This window comes from Rhinolophus sinicus, linkage group LG11 (genome assembly GCF_036562045.2).
Source record: "Rhinolophus sinicus isolate RSC01 linkage group LG11, ASM3656204v1, whole genome shotgun sequence".
Lineage (NCBI taxonomy): Eukaryota > Metazoa > Chordata > Mammalia > Chiroptera > Rhinolophidae > Rhinolophus > Rhinolophus sinicus.
Window position 1 is genome coordinate 52,990,281 of NC_133760.1, and position 18,657 is coordinate 53,008,937.

Here is an 18,657-nt window from a genome sequence, read left to right on the forward strand (position 1 = left end):
TTTTACTGCCATTTTCTTTTTCACCAACTCAGTTGCATTTGATAGTGTTCTTTTGAAAGAGAGCTCTTTCTGAATCTTTGCAAAAGGCAGAATTTCAGCACAGCCAGAAAGTATAAAGGGAAACCATTTTCATGTTCTAATTCATGCCATTATTAGCTGCCCTTGCATCAGCTTCTAATTACGCAGAAGTGCGCGCATCTGAGTGGCTGGCCCTGACTCATGGCTCGCTAATGAGATCATATTTTTCATTACAATTCCAAAATCCCATCAATCTTTTCTTAATTATTTTTAAGTGAATTTGCTGCTTTAGAAAGGAAAGGGCGTATGTGGCACTAGCAGGAACTAGGAAAGTTTCATGTGATTTCAATTTCAGAAACTTTGTTGGCAAGATGGCCTGTAACTGTTGCCAATGTTAATAAATCAAATTTCGATGTCTAGGAACGGGTTTAATGCCGTGCCCCCCCCCCCCCCATGTACCAGAACTCGCTCTCAGATGCAGTGAGTCAGACCTTCAAGCATTGCCACAGCAGTGCTCCCTCCACACGTCTCTGCCAGCACATATTACAGTCATCGGTGTAGCCTGGTATCCGCGCCATGTCTGACGCGGCTCCGAGCTGTACCACTGAAACAGGGTCCCGGGCGCCAGCTGCGTGGGACGTAACCCTTTAGCAGCTGGATTTCCAGAAGCTCCAGGAGGTGCCTAGGGGAGGGCCAGAGCAGACAGTGTTGGGGGATGGAGGTGGGAGCAGCATCTATTTCACGGCTGGTAGAGGTGTATTTAAATATTTTAACACGCGGCATGGCACAGGTGCTTACCACTATCCCAGGAGTCTTTGCAGGGCCATCTCCCAACCCTACATCCGAATTGTCTTTCGGTCATGTTGTTGAGTTTTGTCCAACACTGGATAAGCTTTCATCAGCAGTGTCACACCAGAGAATTTGCCCCAGTGACCCCCCACCCCTTTCCACTCTTTCAGCTGCGGTGTAAGCTGGTCGTCCAGCCCGGGTCCCCGTGCAGTGCACCCAGCCCGCGTGCCTCTGTCTGAGCTTTAGGTAAATGAGGGGAAGACCAAGGTGGCCGGAGAATTGTGTCTTCCCTGCGCCAGCTGACTTTTGTATCTTCCTCATGAAATACGGGACCTCCACCTGTCTGATTACACAGTTAAAGGATTCAATTAAAAAAACATTTTAAATGTAAAGCAGATGTTTCATATTAATGCCTTATTTGTAACTCTTGGAAGTTGCAGTGACCCCTTGCAAACGTGACTGAGGAAGCAGTGAGTAGGAGGGTGGCTTCCTCCGTCTGGACCTGAGGCTACGCTGACGCTGACGGGGCAGGTTGGGGCGGGAGTAACAGCTGGGGGCACTGTCTTTCGGTCCACAGATGAGAAGCCCCCCAGTCCCTGATCTTGGCAGCTCTGCTCTCTCATCTGCTCTGACACGAATGCTAAGCCTTTCATTGGAGCCGACTTCTTTTTCAAGTGTGTTGATCTTACTTGTTATGCTTTGTGCCTGGGCGGGGGCTGAGCCTCACTGAACCCCTACTCCACACTCTGTACTGGTGTCAGAAATGCCCTAGGCTGGGGGGCGGGCTACCAGGAGCCAGGCACTGCCTCTGCCCCCCCAGACTGGCGGGCCCAGGGCAGAAGGTGACCCCTCACCCTGGCGGGCCAGGGAGCCCCACTCCCGCTCCGACCCAGTGCCAGGCCCGGCCTCCGGAACCTTTCCTCCCCCGTCCCTGCACTGTAATAACTAAGTCAACTGGAAAAGAAACACTGAAGAAAGATGAGGAAAACCGCGCAGGGCAGCCCCGCCGGGAAGGAGGGCACGCAGGGAGGCACAAAGCGGCATTGTGCTGGGCTCCTCGGCCGCGAGGGACTTGGCACCCGAGCCCACGATGAGATGATCCGCTCCCTCTGGAGAGGGATCCGTGGATCCCTGCTGCACAAAGACCAGCGCGGGAGGAGGCTGGGGGTGGTCAGGGGACGCTGAGTGAGGAAGGGGGGCTGGGGCAGGACTGGAGTGAAGGTGGGAGCCCAGCCCCTTGTCCTGTCGTGGCCCCCCACCCCCACCCCGGCACTAACCAGGCTCCATCGTCCTGCCAGCTCTCTCCAGGAAGAGCAGCCTTCCAAGTGACTAGTCGCCGGGTGGGAAAGCGTGTTCTTACAGGAAGGGGGCCAGGGGAGACGCAGACCCCACTGCTGCAGCGGTCGGCCGAGGCTGTGCGTTCCAGGCTTCGCACTCAGTGTGTGAGCCGCGTGCAGAACCGGGAAGAGGACAGAAGAAAAGGGGGGATTTAACTGCCCAGGGATGTCGGATGAAGGATTTCTTTTTCGTCTCTTGAATAAGCTCCCTCAGCTTCCTGGTTTGGGTGCCCAAGCCCTGTCTTCCTCCCACTCCCTCTTGGGGATCCAGGAACTGTCCTCTGACGGTGACAATATTTGTTCAGAGTGAAATTTACTGAGGAGTCAAGAGACTGTCAGAGTCAAGGGTCCGGGAGGCTTTGGCTTGAGCTGCCCCCCTCAGGAGCCCCAGGGCTGCCAGCCACGGAAACCAGGTCATCCTGGACCAGTGGTTTGCCCCAAGGACAAGTTGGGGTGGGGAGGTTGGGACGAGCCAAGAAGAAGTGCTAAGAGGAGGGAAGGGCTGGCACTGTTAAACAGAGGAAGGTTCCAGCAGCTTAATCCATCTTGAACAGAATCATGAATCAGGTGCAAAACTCCTAAAAGGAGCAACACTAGGACCAGCCCCTTCCAAGGGCAGGCTGCCAGTATCCCCCACTCCAGTTTCGTTTCCAACTCCTTAGAGGCTTTGTATCGGGGCTGATCCAAGCCAGCCTAGTCAGGAGGCACCTGTTCATGTCGCCTCCCACCTCCTGACCTCGGAAGTGAGAGGAGAAATGATGGGAAACCCAGACAGCTGCTTCGACCCGCCCCCCCGCCCATCCCCCACAAAGTAAGCTACCCAGTTCTAGGAATTGGGCCAAACCCTGGCAGATGAGTTACTCTCTGTGAAAAATGCTTCTGTGAGCACATTAACTCTTTCATTCTCTGACTAAATCTTTCATTTAATAGAAGCTGAAGTCAGACCTAGCAGGGAACCTCCCTTTTCTTGTTCCAGCTCAGAAAGTTTCCGTGACCGGCCCAGGGTCAGAAGGTGGATTACTAGCAGAGTTATGACAGTCAGCCTTCAAGATGACCCCCGTGATTCCTGCCTTTCCGTGTCACAGCCGTGGAGTCCCCTCTCACAGTGAATGAGGTGGGCCTGGGAAATCAGTAGGATTTTGCAGATGTGACTGTGCGTGACTTCCAGGATTAGGACCTGAAAGACATTGCAGCTCCAGCCTCCTCTCTGTTCACTGTGTGGGGGACCCAGCTGCCACGGCACAAGGACACTTAAGCAGCCCTGTGGTGAGGGTCACCTGCTGAAGGCTGAGGCCTCCCACCAACAGCCAGCACCATCTTACCAGTCATGTGAGGGACCAACCTTGGATGCCCCTCCAGCCCCAGTCAAGCCTTCAGATGAGTACAGGTCTCCCCTCTCAGGAGGCCTTGAGCCAGAACTCCCCAGCCGAGGCTGAGGCTCACCTGAATTCCTGGCCCATGAAACTGTGTGAGTTAACAAACGTTCACTGTGGTGTCAAAGGGAAACAGCGCCGGGCATTTGTTAAAGGTGGCAAGACAGGTTTTATTCAGACTACTGCATTAATGAGGATAGACTTCAGCATAAGTTGAGCTCAGCTCCAATCTGTGCAGAGAGTCTGGGTATTTTAAGGGAGGAATGAGAGGGGAGGGAGGTAACACCCAACTCATGGGGTTTTTGAGCATGAAGCGAGGCAATGCGTGTACCTGACACGGGGTCCATGCCTGATCAGTTCCAGGGGGAGACTAGCATGTGGGACATTCTCTGTGAAATGAGTGCCACTGTGGGTGAGAACTGGGAGGTGTAGACCGGGTTGATGAAAGGCAGATACACCTTGTGAGAAGGCAGGACCACAGGCCAAGCGGTTAGGCAGCAGACACGAAAGGAGAGATGGCCATAGAAGGGACCCGGAATGTTCCGTGCTGAAACTAAGCAAGCATTGAACCAGTGCCTGAAAGAGAAAGCCGTGGAAACAGAGGAAACTTCCGTGCATTTTGGTCCAGAACCTCAGCAGGAGAAACCAGGGAACTACTGTTCTAGCTGCTTCTAATTTCAACTTTCCTGCACCTTTATTTTACCTGAGTGATAGGCAACTTTTCTCGCAGCCATAAATAATATGCCAGAAGTGGAAGAATTAAGCTTCAAAGACAAAAGATTTGATTAATTTTTAAGATCCCCAAATGGGTTCATAAAAATGAAATGGCTCCGCACTACATTTAAATCAAAGTTAGATGTCCAAAGTAATGGAACTATGAAGGTAACTCAGGGCGCCTTTATGTTTGAGGCTCGTGGAGTTGAGCTTCGCCTCACCAGGCAAAAACCATGAAATTTGTCGTTAGCTGTTTTGGTCACTTTCTTAAAAACAAAAATGTCCAATTTCCTTGTGAAAAAGGGATCAACAGACATGTATGTATGTAAATGCAAATGCAACATCTGTATAGGTTGACATCACGTCACCGTGCTTCACGTGTGAAGTGGGGAGACTAACAGTGTGTACTCGGTAGTGCTGTTGTGAAGGTTCAAAACACGGCTGGCAGTACTACGCACGCGGTGACTGTTAGCAATGAGGACACGCCCACTAAGGCCCGGCAATCCTGCCTCCTAAATAATCTTAGTCCAGCGGTCCTCAAAGTGGGGCCTGGGTCCCTGAGACCCTTTTAGGATGTCCACAAGCCCAAGCTATTTCCTTTTACTTTTTACATTTTTGTTTTTCAATTACCATTGATATTCAATATTATGTTTGTTTCAAGGTGTACAAGACAACCTAGGGGTTAGACATTTCTATACCTCACAACGTGATCACGCTGCTAAGCCTAGTACCCATCTGACACTGTGCGTAGTTACTGCAATATTATTGACTGTATTTCCTATGCTGTAGTTTATATTGCTGTAACTATACTTTTAAGTTACAGTTGACATTCAATATTATTTTGTATTAGTTTCAAGTGTAAGCATGGTGATGAGACATTTATGTAATTTAGGAAGTGATCCCCAAACCGAAACTATTTTCATACTAATACTAAGACATCGTTTGCCTTTGTCGTTCTCATCGTCTCACAAATGTACAGCAGAGCTTTGCAGAAGCTCCATGGCATGAGGCATTGCAACAAATTACATGCAGAAGCAGATATAGGAATGCAACTGTCTGCTAATAATCCAGACATTAAAGAGATTTGTAATAATGTAAGACCGTGTCACTTGTCTCATTTTGTATTTTGTATTGTTTGGGAAAGCCGTTATTTTTCATAAAAACTAACATATAATGGGTTTGTTATTGTTCATTTTAAATCAACTGATAATGTATCATATATAGCCTTCATACCGAGATGGATTGATTGATTGATTGATTGATTGATATTTCATTCTTTTAGCAATTATTGCTTTCACCACCTTTCCATTCAGACATTTGTTTCCAATTGTTTGCTACTGCAAACCGTGCGGCAATAAACATGCTTTTGCATATGTACTTCCATCATTATGTTTTAAAGTTATTTATACCCTGCTTACTACTAAAAAGGATTTTAAAAAGCTAAAAATTATTTTCTAAGTGGAATCCAAATCTAAAAGATGCCAGTTGTGATTTTAGATACCACAGTGGGGGAAATCAAGCGACTGTCACAAAATCCATAAGTGAATTAAGCTGAAATGGTAATTTGGAGAGGGTGAAACAGATGGGGCTTCGTGATACGGGATCCAAAAGTTTCTGGAGACACTTCTGTTTGAAGTAGAAGACGCAGCACGTGCGTTCTTGGCAGCAGAAATTGAAAGCAAAGTGATGTTAAATTGATTTTTTGCCCCCAAACAATCATTCCCACCAAATCGTCCTTCATCTTCTATTTTTAAGTAGCCATACACGTCTCAGGTCAGTGGCTGCTGCTGAATGAAGGGCTTATTTATGTACGTTTCCCTTTTTCCCTATGGATTTTCATACTTTTCCTGTCTTGTCATTCCTAATGTCCATACTCTCCTCCATGGTACAGGTTTTAGGAGGACTTGACAGTCCCCCACACGAGCCACTTTAGAACAAGGAACGGAGTCTGCTCTCGGAGATCAGTCTCCATGAAAAAAATCTCTCCGAAGGTATGAAGAATAGACGCAGTCGGGTGTACAAAACAATATAATGGTTAGACACGTACACCCCTCGCAAGATGCCTAACTATTACATTGTTTTGTACACCTTGAGGATTTACGTAAGAAATACTAGTAAGGATGGTGACAAGCGTAAGGATGGTGGGGCAGGGGTGGCGGGAGGAAAAGTCTAGAGAAATTCAGTTAAGGACAAATAAGTTCTTTTATTATTACGCTTTTCCTTCAACCAAGTTAGCTCGTTAAGTCACTGGTTCTTTTTACCATCCCCCGCGGCTATTTGTCCCCTGTGGTCTTCAGGGCCCCTCCCTGCTCTGCGACTTGTTCAGCACGTTTCCAGTCATGCCATTTCTCATCCAGTCACTACTGCCTCCTGTTCGCGGAGACTTTCCTTCCGACAGGCTGTAGCCTTCAGGGTGGCACGCGTCCACCAGCACCGCAGCCGGCCGTGTCAGCGCTGTTCTTGTCGAAAGTCTAGGTCTTCGCTGGGGACAAAATATTCTGTGTTGGAATCTTAGTTTGTTCAACTGTGAAATAGATGTCACTAGACTGTGGCTCCCCTTCCTTGTCCCCCAATTCACGTAAGGCACTTGAGGGGACTTGAAAGAAAGGCTGTATCGGGGCGTCCCGGAGCGGGAGGCGCGCTGCCTCCTCCAGCCTGCAAGGGCGGGCAGGCAAATGCCAGGGTTCTGCACGCAAGTGGCTGTCTCACTGGCAGCCGCAAGTCTGTCACTGGGTAGCGTTTCCACCACAGAATTCATCCAACGCGCTACATCAGGGCCTTTTGAAAAACGTATTCCAGAGAGCAGCTGCCTACCAGCTTCCCTCACACCACCGGCCCTGTCTAGAGGCCGAGGCAGTTTTCTAATGGTGTCTTAGGATCCCTGCACCTGCGGTGAAATGAAAATGCAGGTGGGTCAGGGGAGTTGGTCGTTCTTTTGAGACAGTGTTTGCAAAGAGCCTACCCTCTTTCAGTGAAATGAACTAGAAGCAAACCAGGAAGTGTGGGCACGGAAAAGAACTGCTGTAAATCTCTAGAAGATTCCTGAGTCCGGGCTGCCACTGGCACCTGCTCGTGAAGTCATTCCTTAACACTGGGGACCAGGGTCTTCGTTTTGTGCCAGCCCGTAAAACCTGCAGCAGGAGCCAGCTGTGCTTCTTGAGCTAACGGTGGAGGCAGCTGGGAGAGGGCAGCGCGAAACCAGCCTTACCAGTTTCGGTCAACTCCACAGGCATGGCAGCGGCGCTTTGTCCCCTAAATCGATACCCCACATTCTTTTGCTGCTCCTATGTCAGCTTTGGGAGAAGATTAACCAAATATTTAGGGAGAAAGAGAAGAAGGAGGTGCAGTGAGGACAGGGCTTCGTGAGGGAGCCTTCTGTGTTTGGCTGTCCGGTCTGCACTGACAGCTGCCGCCGTGTACATTCTCTTGGGGGCAGGAGCATGGACGATGCTAAAAATGCGGGCTCTCGGCCAGGCCTGGGTCAGAACCCCACTCTGCCTGCCTGGCCAGGCAACCTGTTTTCTCTGCCTCAGCCTCCTTATATGTAAAATGGAGCCAGTAATCATACCGAGACTGACAGGCTTGTTGTGAAGATGAAAGGGGGGGCCTGCAGTGAGGGCAGCATCACAGGCCCCTGCTCAAAGGGTCCCGGGGTCTGGGGCTGGACCTGACCAGTGCCCAGTCCCGGGGAATCCTGCTCCTGCTGTGGAACCCCATCTGAGAACTAGAGAAATCCAGAAGGCTTCGTGGAGGAGAACGGGGAAGGCAGTTAGATGGCTGGTGGGGAAGAAAGCAATTGCAAACAGGACTAACGTGAACAAGGAAAGGCTCAATAATGACTAAGTTTGTAAACGTGACAGGTTACAAAACATGTCTGTCATAAAAGGCAGGGTGTTATTATATGGGACCCCAGTGGAGCATTTCACCCCTTTTCTTGTGTCTCAGAGCAGGTCAGAGCCCTGGAGAGCAGAGGATAAAACCCCCAGACACCGACCCCCAGGGATGTCGAAGCATTTTATTATTACGGTTACATGGAAAACACAGCTCTGAAAGAACAGCACTTCTCCATAGATAACATGCATGTTGCACTAACATCTAATGTTATTAAAGTGTCAGGAGGAAAAACTTCTTTCTATTCTCTTAGGTTCTATGGCTGGCCTAAGATTAAACTGACATAAGACAGATTAGCAGGAGAAAAGCGTATAAATTTAATATTTTCACATGTACCCAGGAGTCTTCAGGAGGAAACTTAAGACCTGAAAAAGCTGTTAGACTCAAAAGCTCATGTGCATTTTTACACAAGGAATGACACATTGTGGGGCTGTGACGAGGTGCAGGGCTCGGGCTGGGGGCAGTAAGTTGTGGGGCGGTGACGAGGAAGCATGCTGGGGAACTAGTGAACGATCAGGGTTACTTCAGCAGGTTTTTGTGTCTGGGTCCTAACGCCCAGTCTCTGGTGACGAGACTGCTCTTCCTGGCGCGAGGAGGGCACCTTCTCCTGGGCAACTTCATGACCTGCTGCTTTCAGGTAGTCCTTTGCCTGGCCTTGGGCAGCTCTCCCCTGCGCACACTGGTCGGCTGAGGGGGGCTCTGCAGAACCCCGCAGGCCTGGCTCTGCGCGACAGTCTCCTCTCCAGCACTCTGTGTTGACACTGTCTCGGCTTCTCTAGACGTCCAACTCCATTGTCTCACGTTAGGGAGGCTCCGAAGTCTCCAGCTCCAGGTTGCAGCGGTGCTCATAGCCAGCTCTCTGGACAGCTGCCCCCCGCCTCAGCCTGCCTGCACCCTGGAAATGCTTCCCACAGCCCTCCTGACGCAACAGCAGGCACCTCAGGCTTCGTGCTTGCAGCAGCGTCCTGACTCCCCATGTGTGCCCACCCCTCTGGGCCCACCTGGCACTCACCCACGGTTTCTTCTGCTTGCCTGGGCACTGGCCAGCTCTGGCCCAGGCACCCGGGAACTCCCCACCACGCAGCGGGCTAACCACACCTTCAGTGACGTCTGAAGCCCCCTTCCAAGTTGGTCCTTTGGGGTACCTCTTAGAGCGCTCTTTCCATCTCTACAGTTCCCTATCATTGCTTAATAATCCTTCGCATTACACTTGCCCCGCTTCACTTACTGTGTGGTTTCTGTCTCCTGGCTGCACCTGGATTGATACAGGCACTAATTGTGTTCGTAAGTCTATCTTGAACCTGGCATCATTGCCGAATCTCTCGTTAGTTCCAATAGCTTGTTGATTTTGTTGACGTTTCAACAGAGATGATTCTCTCATCTCCCATAGTGACAGTGTTGGTCTTCTTCTTCCTATTCTGACAGCCCTTATCTCTGGCTCCTGTCTTGTTGTATTGGCCACGCCTCCAATGCTAAGCCCGGTGTGGGGGATGACGGACAGCTTGCATCCTTGTCATGTCCCTTTCTGAAAGAATGCATCTAAAATTTCTCGACCACCTATGAGAGCTGTTATAGATTCTTGGTACCAACTTAAAGAATTTAAGTAATTTTCTAATTTTTTTCCATCATAAATGGATTTAATTCTTTCACATGCTTTTTCTAAAGCTTTTGAGATCATAGGTTTTTCTCCTCTAGACTACTGTAGCTGTGTTGACAAGTATTCCCCTCATTGAGGGACAGGCAAGGGGTACAGGAAGCTGTGGAGGAGACTCTGGTTAGTATTTTAAAACATTGTCCTGTAATTCATAGCTGTAGAGTCTAGAAAGTGTTAAACTATTTCAAGAAGAAAGAGGTTCTGCTTTATTTAAGATCTGTGCTTGCTTTAAGATCTGATTCTTGAGTGTAAAATATCAGCTGGGAATAGTTTTTATTTCAAAACAGTCACTACTATAACAATATAGTATAATAGCTAGCACTTAAGATTATTTTTTTCAAATATTGGGCAACGGGGAAAATTTTTTGAATTAGAAAGTCTTAATTACAAAAGCAAGATGCACCTATTGCATAAAAATTACGGCAATTTTCAAGGTACGAAGTAAACATGGAAAGTCTCGAATCTCCTTTCTTCCCCGTTCCTGTTATGGAGGGGTGGCTTATGTAACATAGAGCTTGGGAAAACCTTTTTGACTATCCCAGTGTGACAATATTACCGGTCAATTTTCTGAAAACCAGATAGATATTATAGCTAAGAACCTATATTTGAAGTAAGAAAAGCTCCACATGGAATTCCTTTAAAATTTTTTTTCAGGTACTGTCATCTCTGTTGAATTCTTATTTTTTTACGACAACAATAGGTAGCACAGAGGAAGCTAGGAGAGAAGTTTGAGATTTCCTCCTCTTGAAAAAAGTCTTAAATAAGTCTTTCAGCCCCAGGGACCCCTGAAAGGCAGTAAGTTTTGTGGGGAAAAAGGGTGGTACCTTGCATTGTTAGGAGAAGTGATGGATAGAGCAGTGGGAGGAGCTGAGCAGGAGTAAATTTGGGGAAATTCAACAGCCCCCGAAGTCCTCTTGTATGAACCCTTCACAGTACGAGCTCAGTATTTTATCTGAAGTGTTATGATGTCCCTAAATTTTAGACAGACCTAAATTCTTATGTCATTGCAAAGAATAATTTACAAGTCAGTGATAAATGACTTAGGATTAGCTGTCTCTTTGGGTTTACCAACGCAGCTACAAACACGGCAACAAGATAGAAGCCAAGGTTTGTGAGGGAGTGTTCTGAACAGTATGAGCTCTATTATAAGCACTCTAATAAGGGTTCTTGTAGTAGCAGCACAGGTGACAGCCATGGGCCTTTGCTCCAGAGCCTTTAATTAACGATGAAATGATAGCAGCTTCAAGCCAGAGGCAAGGCGAAAGGGTTAGCACACATGCTATAGTCTGCCATTGTTCTCCACTATCTACTTCCCTTCTCGTCATGTTCAAAAAAGGATAGAAATATACTTGGAAAGAAAGCCAGAGAGACAGGAGTGTGTTTAAAGGGCTTCCAAACTGCAGTGGACAAGCCACAGGATTCGTTTTAATTCCAGACTCACGTGTTCACTAACCAGTTGATTTTGGGCAAGTCAGACAGTCAGCTCTCTGAGCCTTGGTTTCTTCAACTTTAAAATTGAGTTAAGAATTCCTGACTAGGTCACCTAGTTGTCGTGAGACTTGAAAGAGATAATGTTTGAATACCAAAACGGTGGTAATACAGTGTATAAAATGCCACACACTCAAAGGGTAATATCACTAACTCTTGCGGACGCCTTTCTGAAGAGTACATTTCTTAAACTTGCCTTAAATTGCTCACTTTGATCACACCATGTTTTCCACACCACGAATCCAATCATCACACAGACTACGTTAAAATTTTCATTTTTATCCTAACACAATGGGGAGCCATTGAACTATGTAAAGTAGCGGGGACATGATGACATTTGCATTTTGAAGAGATCGTCCTGACTGCAGTGCAGAGAAGAGATGGAAGAATGGGGGAACCTCAAAGTAGTCAAAGAAAGGGGCAGTAAGCAGTTGGGCCTTGGGAGGGTGGCAGCTGATGTTCTTCAAAGGTGAGCTCAGTAGTAGCTCCCATCCCACATGTTCTGCACTGTTCGCTTGTCTGGTTCATTCTCTGCCCCCTTGAACCTGGATGGGCATACAGTGTGGTGGAAGGGACATTGTGTCAGTTATGGGCAAAAACTGTAACTGGCCTGGCAACTTCCACTTCCTGCCTTTTGGAATGCTTGCTCTTGGAACTCAGCTGCCACACTGTTAGTGCCCAAGTCCCATGGAGAGGCATGTGTAGGGACCCCCACTGACAGCCCCCAGCCATGTGACAGTGCCCTCTTAGACCAAGCCAGTCAGGTCTTCAGATGACGGTGGCCCATGCTGCTATCTGACTACAACTGCGTGAGCGCCACTGAGCAAAACCGCCCAGCTGAGCCCAGTCCACCCACAGGCCATGAGAGGTAATAACTGTATTAGTTTCCAAGGGCTGCCGTCAGTGACAACCTTGGCGGCTTAAACCACAGAAACTTATTGTCTTATAGTTCTGGGGACTAGGCGTCTGAAACCAAGACGTTGGCAGGGCTGGTTTCTTCTGAGGGCTGTGAGAGGGCTTGTACTGGGCTTGTAGACGGCCGTCTTCTCCACCCTGCAGATCATCGTCCCTCTACGCACATCTCTGGGTCCAAGTTCCCCCTTTTTAACAGGACGGAAATCCTCCCCTTCTCTTACCTTTCTATTTAGGACCCCCATTGTCAAGGGTCTATGAAGGATTTAGTCTCCTCCTAAAATGTCCACCAAATTTTTATTTCCGACTAATATTTCAGACAAAAATTAGTTTACTTCATGGAGCTAGCAAAGGAGTTTGGGGAAAAAATCCTAGAAGCAGTCACCTGGACCAATGGTTCTCAAAATATGGGCTCTGAACAGAAGCATCGGTACTACCCGGCGACTTGTTACAGATGCAAAGTCTCAGACCCACCCAAACCTCTTGGAACACGCCCTCTGGGTGACACTAATGTATGCTCCAGTTTGCGAGCCCCTGGCCTGCGTCAGCTGTGTTGCACAGCAGGATGGGGTTAAAGGCCACAGAGCCCTCTGTTTTCCAATTCTGACTTCTTCCCATCCAGCCGCGAGTATTTGTGTTGTGCTGTATGTTTCTGCTGGAGCAGAAAGGTCTCAATACAGAGTTGTTTTTTGGTTTGCTTCCGGACACTTTTACACTCTTAAAAATTACTAAGAGCCCCCAAGGAGATTTGTCGATGTAGGTTGTGTTTATCAATATTTACCATATTAGAAATGAAAATTGAGAAAATTTTGAAACATTTCTTTATCAATTCACTTTAAAAGAACAATAATAAGCCCCATTGTATGTTAATTTAAATAACACATTTGTATGAAAAGTAATTATATTTTCTAAAACAAAACAAAAAACATTGAGAAGAGGGGCATTGTTCTTTGGTTTTATAAATCTCTTTACTATCTGACTTAATAGAAGACAGCTGGATTCTCATGTCTGCATTCAATCTAGTGCAGTATGATGTTTTGGGTTGAATTATAGGAGAAAACGTGGCCTCACACAGATACATAGTTGGACAGAGGTCTCCAGGATCCCAGGGGTCCTCTGACCACTCACTGGGAACCTCTGTGCTAAGCAGGGAACTCTTAGTAAAGACGGGACCATGGTGGGGAATGAAAAGATTTACTGAGAACTTTGTGTTCACATGAAATAACTACTCAGAATGCAGTCATTTTCATGACACTACAATTAGAAGTCGGAAAATTCTGTACTAGCCAGTTCTTCCCCATTTCCTGCACAGCAGAAAAGTGTAACTTAAACATCTTGAATAATAAAATGAAGGGGCTCAATTTCTCATTTAAAATGCAGTTGGTGATATTTAATGGAGAGAGAAACTAATTGCCTCTGAATATTAAAAATATGAATAAATAAATATACTTTCAATCTGTAAATTGGTAGGTAAGACATTCAGACACACAAATAGTGTCATTCACATTTTAAACATTTGTTTTTAAAATACATGAATTGAGCCATAAATGTAATAAAATTACAGGACTAAACAGGACTGTCATGTTCAAATAGGGCGACTTCTTTAGCGGATAAGGAAATCACCTCAGCAAGGTTCAAATATGTGACCAATTTAATCTACAAATTAGTTGAAACTCAGCTTATTTAAAAACGGTTGGCTTCATGAAAATCATTTTGTTGCATAAGGGCTGAGGTAGACAGAGCCAAAAGGGAAAATCCTAAGTGAGAGAGTTTTAGGAGGTTAATTTTGAGCTCAGCAATAATAGCGAATAGTTAGTGGTGCCAGTAATCTTACACACAGCACATGATTCCATTTAGACAAGAACCTAATTCATATAGGTCTTCGTCAGTTTGGGCTGTTATAACAAAGTACCACACACTGGGTGGCTTTGACGGTTCTGGAAGCTGGAGGTCCAAGGTCAGGGTGCCCTCTCCCGGATTGTGGGTGGCGGTCTTCTGGCTGTATCCTCACCTGGTAGAAAGAGCAAAGGAGCTCTTGGTCCCCTGTTTAGGGGCACGAATCCCACTCATGAGGGGTCCACCCTCATGACTTAATTAACTCCCAAAGGCGTTAATATTCCATCATATTGGGGGTTAGGACTTCAACATATGAATGTGTTGGGGGAGGGGCACAAACATTCAGTGCATAGCAATTCATAGATACATTTATTCTATTTTACAGATTATCAGAGTAAATTTAAATAAGTTAAAGCAATCTCCTCACGGTCACTCAGCCTAAAAGGGAGCAAGCCTTGTCCCGCTGATTTTCCAAATCCTTACTCTGGACACACTGCACTGCCTTTCCACAAAGTGTTTGTTTAGTTTCATCTTTTTAAAGTTGTATAACTCACTTAACTTTTCTGGACGTCAGTTTTTGCTTCTGTAAAGTGAGAAGGTAGGTAGACCCATCTCTAAAAAAGTGAATGATTTTATGAACTCCTGAAGTGAGCCTCTTTGTTTCTGTGGATTGCATTTGTCAGTTTATAGATGAGATAATGTTGTGTGTCATTCCTGCCACCACGACAAACAAGGATGAATATTTACTTCTAGCTACAGTTCCATTATTAAATTGTCGGTGTAAGTCAGAGTTGCAAAGCCTCCATGGACTATATCAAATGTCACAGTGTTTTGAAAACAGAGTCTGGAAGTATCACAAAGTCTGGATTTCTAGCTTTATGGGAAAAATGGAAAGATCTTGTTCCATATTCTGAAATGGAAATAATTACCCAGAGGTGAATAGCAGGGGTCAAAGAGGGTCCCTTTCTTCCCTCCCTCCTTCCTTCTTTTTTTCCTTCCTCCCTCCCTTAATCTACTACTTACTTACTCATTTTGAAGATTTTTACTAGTATGTTAGGAAAGTAGAAAGTAGAAAGCAGTGAATTATACATTACATAATTAATTTCCCAACCTGGATCACTTTGGTCTCTATCCTGCATTGTCTTTCCCCGAACATTGCACCCTCTCTTAGAAAGAATACTGTCTGTTATAGCAGGTGTGGAATTGATTGTGCAGACTGCCAGGTACATTGGCCAGAAAAGGCTAGGACTCAAGCGGAACTAAGTCATCTCTCAGAAGCAGAGTGAATGGAAATCCAACCAGTTCCGGGGCTTGATCATGGAGATCAGAACTCACTTCTATTTGAGAAAACACTGGTCTGTAAGGCTCGGTTAGCTGTGCAGTGAGTTCACTAACCCCTCACTAAACAGAGCCTCTCCCTCCCACTCTCTGCGAACTCTCCTGTTACTGTGTTGGAGGGTGTGGCCCAATTGGCATCAGATGCTGCCATCATTATTTTTACAAAGTGATTTCTTCATGGGCAAATGCCTTTATTAATTTTCTGCTCGGGGAGTATCTGAAGGGACCGGGTTCTGAAAGGAGTGTGTGATCTTTGACCACAGAGAAGGAGGCCTCCTGGCCACTTCTTCACCCTCTGGAGGGGCAAAGGAGCACCTTTTGGGTACCTGGGGTCATAAGAGCCAACTCTGCCTGTGTAATGATTGTGAGTGAAGCCAGTCACGGCTGAAAATAGACAAATACCTGTAAGTCAGCTTGGCCGAAGGCTGACCTGGATGCAACCATGAAATGAAAGTACCCGATCCACATCTGTCATCCAAAGGGACATTTGTGCCCTTTCTCTGGGACCCAGATAACGAGGTTCAGATTTCAGTACTGGCTCATATTGACCTAGACTTTTAATCCACCTGGGTTAAATTTGCTACAAGATTTTAGAACCCTGTTACCTTGTTTTAAGCATCCCCACTCCCACCCAAGCCCTGAGAAGTGTGTTGAGCAGGTAGGTCATCTCATATTGCCAAAGAGAAAATTAAAGTGTGGAAAGTGGTACGTGGGGCGGCCGGCTAGCTCAGTTGGTTAGAGCACGATGCTCGTAACACCAGGGTTGCCAGTTCGATTCTTGCATGGGCCACTGTGAGCTGCGCCCTCCACAACTAGATTGAAACAACTTCTTGACTTGGAGCTGATGGGTCCTGGAAAAACACACTTAAAATAAATAAAAATTTTACACAAAACAAAACAAAGTGGGACATAATTAGCCCAAGGTCACACAACTAGCTACGGTGAAATCCAGATTAGAGAATCCAAGCTCTGAACCCTTTTCCCAAGGAATGGCAAATTGTCACACACTGTATGTTCACCATCATCATCTATTAACAAGTGTAACCTATGACCAGTCTCTGAGCAGTTTCCCTTTTATATCCAGTCTGAGCCTGTTTTGAATGAAACAAAGAACAAATTCAAGATGGCCTCGACTTACTGAATTAATAGGATAACTGCCTAACGTACATTAGAAATACTTGCTGTTTTCCTCACTTAATAGATCCCCTTTCTTCCTTATGACTAGAAAACTAAAAAAGTCCTCAGTCAGGCCCACTTCCCCGTGTTGCCTGCCGTGCGCTGTGCCCGCCTGCTGCTCTGCGGTGGGGATATGGCAGAGGGCCACGAATCCTTCTTCCTAGTGCGAGTGCAAATCAACACTAAATGAATAAACAGAATAAATACGGACTGAGATGGATGCATTTGAAAAGGTCCTCTGACAGAAAAAGACGGGGGCTTATTTTAGCCAGGGGGGATTGGGTGTACTTTCTTCAGAAAAGAAGGTAATGAAGAGGTCATCCAGGTGAAGACCTGGAGGATGAAAAGGAGACAGTCAGGTGTTTGGACAGGCCACTGGTGTCAGTCAGCTTGGGCTGCCGTACGGCAGACCGGGAGGCTTCCACAGCAGACATTTACTTTCTCACGGTGCGGAGTCTGGGAAGTGGGAGATCAAGGTGCCAGCTGATTGGTTTCAGGTGACAGCTCACTTCCTGGCTTTCAGAAGTCTGCATTCTTGCTGAATCCTCACATGGTGGGGACAAAGTGAGCTCTCTGGTGTCTCTTCTTGTAAGGACACTAACCCTACTGGATCTGGGTCCACCCTGTGACCTCGTTTAACCTTGGTTACCTCCCAAAGGCCCTGTCTCCAGGTGCAGTCACATTGGAGGTGTGGGACCTAATTCAGGCCAGTTTCCTGTGAGCTTTCTGTGCCTCAGGGCTTTCCCCAAATAGTGTAACTCACATGAAGCCTACATAAAAAGAATCCAGTAGAAGAGAAAGTCAGTGTCCTTTAGCTTTTGCTGATTGGTTGATTTCCTTTGAGTTTATACTGATACAAATGCCAAGCAGTTTTTTTTTAAGTTTGTTTTAGTCCAACTAAGCAATTTAATATTGAAACAAGGAAGAGATTGTCGCTTGCACATGCAAGTTTTTTTTTTTTTCTACTGAGGTAAAATGTGGTGATATTATTTATTCATTATACGTACCCTCACCTTTTCCAAAAGGGACTGGAGCCTACTCCAAAATGAACTGGAGAATTCTTTGGCTGAAATTCAAAATTCTCTTATTGTAGAAAAAGCTAAGGCAGGTTGGAATTTGTTTTCTTGCGGTTATTTGTTTTTGCTATATTTGTCCTAATTTTTTCAATTTTACCTTCCTAAGACTCTACGTCATCTTTTAATAGAGTTAATGCAAGAAAAATCTGAGGCTGTGTAGTGTTTATTTACACTCAGACATATAGACATTAGTTCTTTAAAAGCAGTTGTTGGCTGGTGGTATCAGTTTACTTTTTAGTGGAGCTCCCAGGTAAGCGTGATGCCATTTACATACGTACCTTAAATAAAAGAAAGTATTAAGAAGCTCATATAGGATATTTAACAGATTGGCTATTTTCTTACCTTCTTCAGTTCTAATAATCATTTAGGTAAGTTTTCATGATCCTGTTGGAAAGACCTATTTAGAGGTAGGCCTTGAAATGGTTTTATTGGGCTGGCCCGGTGGCTCAGGTGGTTGGAGCACTGTGCTCCTAACGCCGAGGTCACCAGTTCGATCCCACATGGGCCAGTGAGCTGTGCCCTCGACAGTTAAGACTATGAACAACCAAAGAGCTGGGCTGCCATGAGCAGCTGGAGGTTTGAGCTGCCGTGGGCTGCTGAGTGCTGGAGTGGGCTGCTGTGTGCTGCGGTGAGCAGCCAGTGGCCAGTGTGAGTGGTGAGCAGCTGGTGAGAGCTGCCATGAGCTGGCGACTGACTGCCTGGGTGGGGGGTGGGGGGTGGGGGGCACAAGGCTCATAACACCAGCACGGGCCAGGGAGCTGTGTCCTACAACTAGACTGAGAAACAAGGGCTTGAACCAGAGGGGGTGGGGGAGGCAGAAGAAAGGGGGGAGGGAAAGGAAATGGTTTTATTCAATCCTGTAAATTTAAATAGAGAAAACTGGCCAGAAGTTTCTAAAAATATAGCTAACTACAATTTTAGTAGTTCTACTCTAACCAAAGCTTTCCTTCTTTCCTCTTGAAAACTGTTCACTGTTCTGTCACACCACTTCCCTTACTGGTAACCCAGTAAGCTAACATCCATCTTTCTGAGTCAAAGATAATCTTAATAAATAT

The 18,657-nt window shown here is 46.4% G+C and overlaps 1 protein-coding gene across 2 annotated transcripts in view; it reads left to right on the forward strand.

The window, feature by feature from the left end:
• Window positions 1–18,657, forward strand: part of XRCC2 (X-ray repair cross complementing 2) — a 139,600-nt gene that overhangs the window by 103,457 nt on the left and 17,486 nt on the right. Inside the window, exon 7 of one of the 2 annotated variants that reach the window (XR_012490289.1) lies at window positions 3,121–5,590. The exons of the other annotated variant lie outside the window; for it this stretch is intronic. The gene's annotated coding sequence lies outside the window, so the exon portion shown is untranslated. Of the gene's footprint in view, window positions 1–3,120; window positions 5,591–18,657 lie in introns of those variants that run through there. 2 annotated transcript variants of the gene reach the window in all.